This window comes from Bison bison, unplaced genomic scaffold (assembly GCF_000754665.1).
Source record: "Bison bison bison isolate TAMUID 2011002044 unplaced genomic scaffold, Bison_UMD1.0 scf7180017864309, whole genome shotgun sequence".
NCBI lineage: Eukaryota > Metazoa > Chordata > Mammalia > Artiodactyla > Bovidae > Bison > Bison bison.
Window position 1 is genome coordinate 2,721,806 of NW_011494881.1, and position 7,633 is coordinate 2,729,438.

At 45.1% G+C, this 7,633-nt stretch overlaps 2 protein-coding genes across 7 annotated transcripts in view; one reads left to right on the plus strand and one right to left on the minus strand.

Moving 5' to 3' along the window:
* Positions 1-7,032, minus strand: part of PBLD (phenazine biosynthesis-like protein domain containing) — a 36,933-nt gene extending 29,901 nt beyond the window's left edge. Inside the window, exon 1 of one of the 2 annotated variants that reach the window (XM_010852168.1) lies at positions 6,853-7,029. The gene's annotated coding sequence lies outside the window, so the exon portion shown is untranslated. Of the gene's footprint in view, positions 1-6,852 lie in introns of both variants that reach the window. The other variant, XM_010852167.1, reaches the window with a different exon arrangement.
* Positions 7,033-7,129: 97 nt separating this feature from the next.
* Positions 7,130-7,633, plus strand: part of HNRNPH3 (heterogeneous nuclear ribonucleoprotein H3 (2H9)) — an 11,068-nt gene continuing 10,564 nt past the window's right edge. Inside the window, exons 1-2 of one of the 5 annotated variants that reach the window (XM_010852160.1) lie at positions 7,131-7,350; positions 7,499-7,622. The gene's annotated coding sequence lies outside the window, so the exon portion shown is untranslated. Of the gene's footprint in view, positions 7,351-7,498; positions 7,623-7,633 lie in introns of all 5 variants that reach the window. The other 4 variants (XM_010852162.1, XM_010852166.1, XM_010852161.1 and 1 more) reach the window with 4 other exon arrangements.

Sequence of the window (7,633 nt, forward strand, 5' to 3'; positions counted from 1 at the left end):
GGGGGGGGGGCGGTTGGCCTCATCCTAAAAATGTGGCAAACAGAGGAGTCCAGTAACAAGAACTCCGCCTCTATCCTATTTTGAGGCAGCACCGCAAAAAGAATTACCACTCAGTATCTCCGTCCCCAGAAAAAAACCTTTAATTCTAAAAGCCTTAATTCGGGTCAGCGTGGTAAGAAAAAAACAAAAGAGGAAGGAGGAGGCCTGACACCCAGCCTGCTGCAGGACCACCACCAACTGGGGGCGTGGGGACGCTCACCTTGGAGTCCGGCAGGCTGAAGACGCTGGGGTCGTCGGTGCTCCCCACCATGATCTTATGTTCCTTACCCGGAGCATGGCCGCCGGCGCCCTCGGCGCGCGCAGCCTTGGCGCCGTCTCATAGAATTATTTTTGACTTAAGTTCTTATTTATTTTTGGCTGCAATGGGTCTTTGTTGCTGGTCTTGGGCTTTGTCTAGTTGTGATAAGTAGGGGCTCTTCTTCATTGCAGTGTGTGGGCCTCTCATGACGCCAGCCTCTCATCTTGGAGCGTGGACTGTTAAGCCTGCACATTCAGCACATTCAGTGGTTGCAGCTCGCAGACTTAGTCGCCCTGTGGCATTTGGGATCTTAGTTCCCTGACCAGGGATTGAACCCATGTCCCCTGTACTGCAAGGCGGATTTTTAACCACTGGGCCACCAGGGAAGTCCCTAGAATAATTTCAAATAATTTATCTAGCTACTCTCCCTTCCAGGAGATGGAGCTTAAATACCCCTTGAGTGTAAGCTGTACTCAGTGACTTTTTTCCAAAAGAGTAGAGCATCAGTTCAGTCCAGTTCAGTCGCTCAGTCGTGTCCGACTCTTTGCGACCCAATGAATGGCAGCGCCAGGCCTCCCTGTCCATCACCAACTCCTGGAGTTCACTCAAACTCACGTCCATTGAGTCAGTGATGCCATCCAGCCATCTCGTCCTCTGTTGTCCCCTTCTCCTCCTGCCCCCAATCCCTCCCCGCATCAGAGTCTTTTCCAAAGAGTAGAGCATAAGAGGATAAAAAGTAACTTCACAGTGGAGAAATCTGGCAAGTACTGCCTCAGGCAGGTTTGATTAAGGGTAACACCATCAGTGATAAGCCAGGTTGACAGCATCTACCTTGGATATGATGTGATGAAAATGGCACTTTACTTCGGTGGTCTTCCTCCTGAGAACCCATTACTCCTATTTAATCATGGCAAAAACATGAGAGATATCCCAATTGAAGAGTATTCCTCAAAGGAACAGAGAATGCTAAGGAGAATGATGACTAATTAATGTAGTATCCAGGATGGGATCCTGGAACAGAAGGATGTTAGGGAAAAACTAGTGAACCCCATATAAAGTGTGTTCAGTTCAGTTCAGTTCAGTCATTCAGTCGTGTCTGACTCTTTGCGACCGCATGAATCGCAGCATGCCAGGCCTCCCTGTCCATCACCAACTCCCGGAGTTCACTCAGACTCAGGTCCATTGAGTCAGTGATGCCATCCAGCCATCTCATCCTCTGTCATCCCCTTCTCCTCCTGCTCCCAATCCCTCCCAGCATCAGAGTCTTTTCCAATGAGTCAACTCTTCGCATGAGGTGGCCAAAGTACTGGAGTTTCAGCTTCAGCATCATTCCTTCCAAAGAAATCCCATATATCTGAGCAAACTCCTGGAGATATTGTTTTTAAAAAAAAAAAAAAAGAAATCCCATATAAAGTGTGTAGTTAATAATAATGAACCAAGCTAGGTTCATTAGTTGTAACAAACACATCATAGTAAATGCAAGATGTTAATAATAGAGGCAACTCAGCAAGGGATACACAGGAACTCTCCATACTATCTGCTTTAAATTAATTAGGTTGTGCTTAGTTGGGCGTGCAGGGCCTTTTTCCTTTTTAGTTGCAGCATGCAGGATCTTTAGTTACAGCATGTGAACTCTTATTGCAGCATGTAGGATCTAGTACCCTGACCAGGGATTGAACCTGGACCCCCTGCATTAGGAGCAGAGTCGGCCATTTTCTGTAGACTGAAACATATGCTGAAATGCTAGATTTTACTAATGCCCTCAAATCAATTTCTACTTTATTAATAGCAATCACATCTGCCTGTGTTGGAAAACAGCAGTATTTACATGTGAGTGAGTGAAAGTCACTCAGTCATGTCCGACTCTTTGTGACACCATGAACTATACAGTCCATGGACCTCTCTAGGCCAGAATAGTGGAGTGGGTAGCCTTTCCCTTCTCCAGGGGATCTTCCCAACCCAGGAATTGAACCCAGGTCTCCCACACTGCAGGTGGATTCTTTACCAGCTGAGCCACCAGGGAAGCCCATTTACATGTGAAATATCACTCAGTCTGTCTACAGATGATTCTTGGTACTCATCTGATTTTACAGATTGCCCTGGAATAATTTTTGCCCCTCCCTCCCACGCAACACAGTGCTTAGGACATTGTACTTTCCAAAATCTTTCTACTAAATTCACTATTGAAGTAAGTTTTACAGGAAGGACCACATTAATGACATAACAGACAAGAAACAGGACAGAACTGGAATTATCTCAACTACTAATCTCTATATAACAACTCATTTTAGACACTAAGAAACTAAGATTTAGGGGACTTCTTTGGCAGCCCAGTGATTAAGACTCAAAACTCCCAATGTAGGGTGCATTGTGTCTGACTCTTTGTGACTCCATGAACGGTAGCCCACCAGGCTCCTCTCTTCATGGGATTCTCTAGGCAAGAATACTGGAGTGGGTTGCCATTTCCTTCTCATGGATAGGTTCAATCCCTGGTCAAGAAACTGCGATCCCGCAGGTCATATCTTGATGTGGCCACAAACAAACAGCAACAAAAACTGAGTTTCAGGAAAGTTAATTGCCTCAGAATCAAACAGCTGTAGCTAAGTGTGAAATCTTAGGGTTAGAACCTAGGCCTATCTGACTCCCTGGTCATGAAGACAATTCTGTCATTGGATTTCTTTGTAAAGTTTGGAGCATTACTTTATCTTCTGATTCTTCTATTTATTGGTTCAACAAATAATAACTTTGCTGCTGCTGCTAAGTTGCTTCGGTTGTGTCCAACTCTGTGCGACCCCATAGACAGCAGCCCACCAGGCTCCCCTGTCCCTGGGATTCTCCAGGCAAGAACACTGGAGTGGGTTGCCACTTCCTCCTCCAATGCATGAAAGTGAAAAGTGAGTGAAGTCCCTCAGTCGTGTCCGACTCTAGGGACCCCATGGACTGCAGCCTACCAGGCTCCTCCGTCCATGGGATTTTCTAGGCAAAAGTACTGGGGTGGGGTGCCATTGCCTTCTCCGAATAACTTTGCTAGACTGTGGTGAAAATTAGTTAAAGCGCCTTCACCCCCAATATAACCAGTTATTTGTACACTAAGAGGCATATGTATTGATATGTATATAATGAAAACATGTACTTTTAACTACTACTCAGAAGTTTAAAATCATGTGTGGGGAAAGGGAGGGAATGGTCTGATATCTGTACTATGTTCTCTGTTATCAATGTGCTTATGGAATAGTAAAAGCAGTATGCTGCTGCTGTTGCTGCTGCTAAGTCACTTCAGTCGTGTCCGACTCTGTATAACAATTTGATTTAAATTCCTTAAGTAGCTATCTTTTGTGGCTGTTTTCCCTGTTCTTCCCAGCAATCCACTGGAACAGAAATAATATTCAACATTTTTAATCATTTTCAAAAAGTAGAGACAGTGTGCTAGACGCCTTTTCCCAATTTGTTTACTTAGTGTATGATTACCCAAATTGGGTGAGACCTCTTGGTTTCCCTCATCCCAGAATAAACACTAACGTGATTTGAAGAAACAAACAAACAAAATATCAAGAATGTCAGCTGTGTAATTAAGCTTTGTCTTGAGAAATAATTTTGAATTATTATGGAGAAGATCACTGCTTTCTAAAGACAGTAGATATATTAATATGATATAAATCAAAGAAGAAGCATTTCACAAAACCTTAGTACGACAGATTTAGTGCTCAGAAAGCATTTAGAAACACTCCTAGAAACTTATTTGTGGGTTTGTTGTTTTTAGTTTATTTGCTTTTCCTATAGACAAAGATTATAATCCTGTTTTTATGTTATTTCACAACACGGTAGGGGTATGTGAACAACTATTTTAGACAATTTTTAGTTAATGTGTCTTCCCTCCCCCAGAAGAGTGCTATCTCTTCAATTTCTTTCTTTTTTCAAGCTCTGCATGGAATTTTCCTGTTCTCTTCCTGGTGGTGTAGTCATGATCACATGTCTGTGTCTTGTTTTCCTCTGGGAGTTCCTTCTATTTCCTTCTCCTTTTTCATCTTTTCTCTCATTTTGGCCTCTAACAAGATCCTCTCCAGGGTCCCTCTGATAATAGGAAAGCACTGAAATGATGGAAAGGAAGACAAAGAGGAAAAAAACAAAAAACAAACACACCCCAATGCAGCTGGGAGTTCTTAGTTCTAACCATCTCTATGGAAACAATTCCACAGAGACTGCTCTGGAAACAATTCTGTAGGGACCACTGAAGCAGAGGTGAGCCAATTTCACCAAGCCTTAAAGGACTCAACTTGTAGATGGGAATAGTTGATAGACACTTTTTCTTTTGCGAAAAGCATTGAGTTTTAAAGAATCCACCTGCCAACACAGGAGATGTAAGAACTCAGGTTCAATCTCTGGGTCAGGAAAATCCTCTGGAGTAGGAAATGGCAATCCACTCCAGTCTTCTTGCCTGGAAAATTCCATGGACAGAGAAGCCTGGCAGGCTATAGTCCATGGAATCCCAAAGAGTTGGACACGACTGAGCAACTGAGTATGCACAAAATAGGAAGCCAAATAAAAATTGTTTATCCCTATATAATGTATTTTTTAAAAAACTCAAAACATCCTACTTGCTGTAATATAAAAAGGCACAAAGGAATGTATCTGCTAATTTCAAGTCCTTCCTAAGCATTCACGTTGGCAAACAGGAGAGTGCCCAATACAAACAAATTGTAGCCAAAAAAAAAAACCCCCAAAAAACACTGCAGTTTGGTGATGAAAAGTCATTAGAACGATTTTAGGATTTTGACCCATAGCCATAAAAAATATGTGGAGAAAATGCCAAACTCAGTCAGGCGGTAAACAAATTGAATTCAGGCAAGGGGTAAAAGGGATTACAGAATTCCATTTACCAAATCAGGTTGAAAGTCAGAAAGGATAATGATGTAATTTGAATCCAGAGAAGAATTCCATCTGAAGTAGGACCTTGGAGTCTTTACTAATACAGCAATCATTAGGACAAAAGAGAAAAGAAACCTCCCCCACCCCCAGTGATACCAAGTTTCAGGCCAGTTCAAGTCTCCAGCCAATAAACGGTTAACTGAAGGTCTCCAGAGACGATGGTAACTGCAGAGTTATTTAGGGGAACTAACCTCAATTTGCCTAAATCTATTTTGTTCCCTTAATACATCCCCAGGTAGGTCCATAGTGCTTTTAAGACCCTAGTCCCTGGGGTAAAACCATTTGGGTTTCAATCCTAGCTTCTGTCACTAGGCGTGTGATCTTGGGTATCTTTTTAAATTTCTTTAGAACTTAGGCGTATCATCTGTAAAATGGGGATATTATTTTTAGGGTTATAAAGAGTCAGTGAATTGAGCACAGCACCTAGCTCAAGCAAGCTCTCAATAATCGTGAGCTATCGTTATTACACTATCCGTTTTGCTTTTCTCTCTCTTGTAATGAAGACTACATTTTCCCTTCTCCATTTCTCTGAGGGTTATTTTGAGGGAGTCTCACAAAAGGCAGTAGGACATTATGACCCAGCCAATTCTTACTTCCCTCCACTTGTCCTAAGCAGGTTTGCGGATGTATTGGAGCCACGAAATGGAAGTTTCCATTGTATGACGGTAACTGGCCTTCTTTCTCCACACTACAGACTGCATACTCAGGGAGGAAAAATTATTCTAGCTTGTCTACTGCTAATACTCTTTGCGCCCGATCACCCCACCCTTGACGGGCTTCCCAGTGTCTGTACAAAGTCTCTGACTGAATATTTAAAGCCTAAAACCTAGTTTTGTCCACATTTCCAACCTACAGGAACATCTGCTTTACTCACACTCATTTCCGTCTCTCCTCCGCATTTGATATACGTTCCTTGTTTGCAAGTTAACTTTCACTGATCTCGTTCTTTCGTTTGGTCTTTAACTTGCGCTGATCTCGGTACTAGAACTGCCCTCCACTCTTCTTACAGAAATTCGGCTTTATTTTTTCCCAAAAAAAAGCTGTCACTAGGAACCTTAGTGGTATGAGACCCAGCACAACCAAAAATTATTAACTGTCACTTGTACAGGCATTTTTGAAGAATGCAAAGCACTATTTGGAAAACAACTCTAAGTCGGGCGACGCAAGCGGTATACGGGTAACTGAAATTACAAAGTGGGAGAGAATAAAACCAAGAGAAAATGCAAAGGAGAAGAGGAAGCGAGGAGAGATTTGCAGGGAAACTTCAGGAACTAACACACCCCGCCCCTAAAGAGGCACACTTTAGGGTGGCTGCGCCGTCAGCGCCAAGGCCAGGGGAAGAGGCCCAGCGCAAATCAGGGCCTGGGTGGTCACTTTCGTATTTTTCCAGCGGAGAAGCCCTACTCTTTTTACTGCATAACGCAAACATGGTGGACAAAAAAAGCCCTCCCCACTTTTGGCAGCCGAACCACGTGAGGCCCCTTCCACCCAGGTGACGCTGGGTAAGGGCGGAGCCTCTACAGAACTTGTTCTCTAATGCTCTGCCGCATCAGGAACTTGTTCGTGATGCGGTAGAGCATCAGAGAACTTTTCCACACCCGGACACCACGGGTTCCTACAATACGCACGGATAGGCCTATTACTGCCACTTCACATCCTCCTCGAGACAGCAGAAGGGTTTGCTCCGAGAACTTGATGGGTATATAGTAAGCAGGAAAGGTGGAGTTTGCGACCTCTTTCTCTAAGTTGACTAACCCCGTCTTCTATCCGCCTCTCACCCAACTATTTATCCGACCAACGCGCAAGCGCACTTCTTGCCGCCGGCCCCAAGGAGAGACCGACTCTCCTGTCTCGCGAGAACAACTCTTTTGTCTCGCGAGAGCGGGGCCGGCCGGACTCCCTAGCTCTCGCTCCACCCACTTCTCCTCGCTCGCTCTCTCCCATCCCCCCAAGCCAGTAGCTCTGCTGCGCAGCTCCCTTAGCGGTTGCCACCGCTGGAGACGGTTAGAAGAACCGTTGTGGGAGCTCTACCCGAGGCGGGCGACTTCTACTTCCTCACAGCCAGACCCCGCGAGCACCGGAGTCGGCGCTACTGTCGCCCGACAGGGTATCTGAAGTAAAAGGGGGTAGGTTGGGCTGGTAGTTTCGAGAGCGGAGTCGGGAGAAGGACGGAAGAGCCACTGGGAGGGGGTGGGGCGGCGGAGTGGGGGAAGTGTAGAGGTCGCCACTTGGAGGCAGCCAGGCTGCGCCTCCCAGGCGATCTCCCACTTCCAGGAAGGCGGCCTGTCGGAAGGAGGATTAACTCAGGTGGAATTCAGTGGATGAAGCCGAGCCCCGAAGTGGGGGTCATCCAGCATTTCCCCTCCATTCCCTGCTGGTTTGGCCTCCGCCATTTTGGGTACGGCAGGG